Consider the following 824-nt stretch of genomic DNA (forward strand, 5'->3'; position numbering starts at 1 on the left):
CCCACCCCTCCCTTAGGGGAATTCATCCACAAAAAACACACTGGACGCTGTCAGAAACCAGAGGAGACTGTGAAGTCCACCGTAGACGGACCACTTTTGGACAAAATGTCCTCTCCATTAAAGGCAGCTCATTGTGGAATAGCCTCCCAACTGAGATACGGGTTGTCCCGCTCTCAATAGTTTTAAAGGTCAACTCAAAGAATGGATGAGAAACAACCAGACGTGTAATCACTGCTAAATGCACTTTAACACAGGGGCATCTCCTCTTACATTTTATGCATCTCTTGAATCTTCTCTTGCACTTAATATGTCGTCGCTGCTATAGTGTACTGCCATGTGGTAAATGCTTGTATGCTGCTCATACTCTTTTGCATATCATGTATTTATTTTTTGCTATGTATATAAATGTCATGTTCTTATATGTTGTATGTGACGGGTCTACGGATGGAAATTAGCTCAAAGCTAAAATCCGGCATATTTACACTTGAAGCATTATTTGTCTAAAGTGTTCATTAATGTGCACTGTCCCTATTCAAATAAACCATTCAAATAAAAAAATTTAAGAAATAACATGGCAAGCATATTTATATTTATTGTTCCTTTTTATCCCACTCTTCGCTAGAGCTGATTGTTTCCTATTTCATGGTGTGTTGAGCCACCCTTTGATTCTTTTTAGCAATCATCCTTTCCAAAATAAATAAATTCAGATTTTTCCTTGATTGAGTTTTAACAATAAGTATTTTAGCCAGAAGAATAATTGTATTAATCAACTGTGTACTGTCCTCATCCAAAAGCCCAAACAAAACACCAAAGGGAGTAAATGC

The sequence above is a fragment of the Notothenia coriiceps genome, unplaced genomic scaffold (genome assembly GCF_000735185.1).
Source record: "Notothenia coriiceps isolate Sejong01 unplaced genomic scaffold, NC01 NC01_scaffold00016820, whole genome shotgun sequence".
Taxonomy (NCBI): Eukaryota; Metazoa; Chordata; class Actinopteri; order Perciformes; family Nototheniidae; genus Notothenia; species Notothenia coriiceps.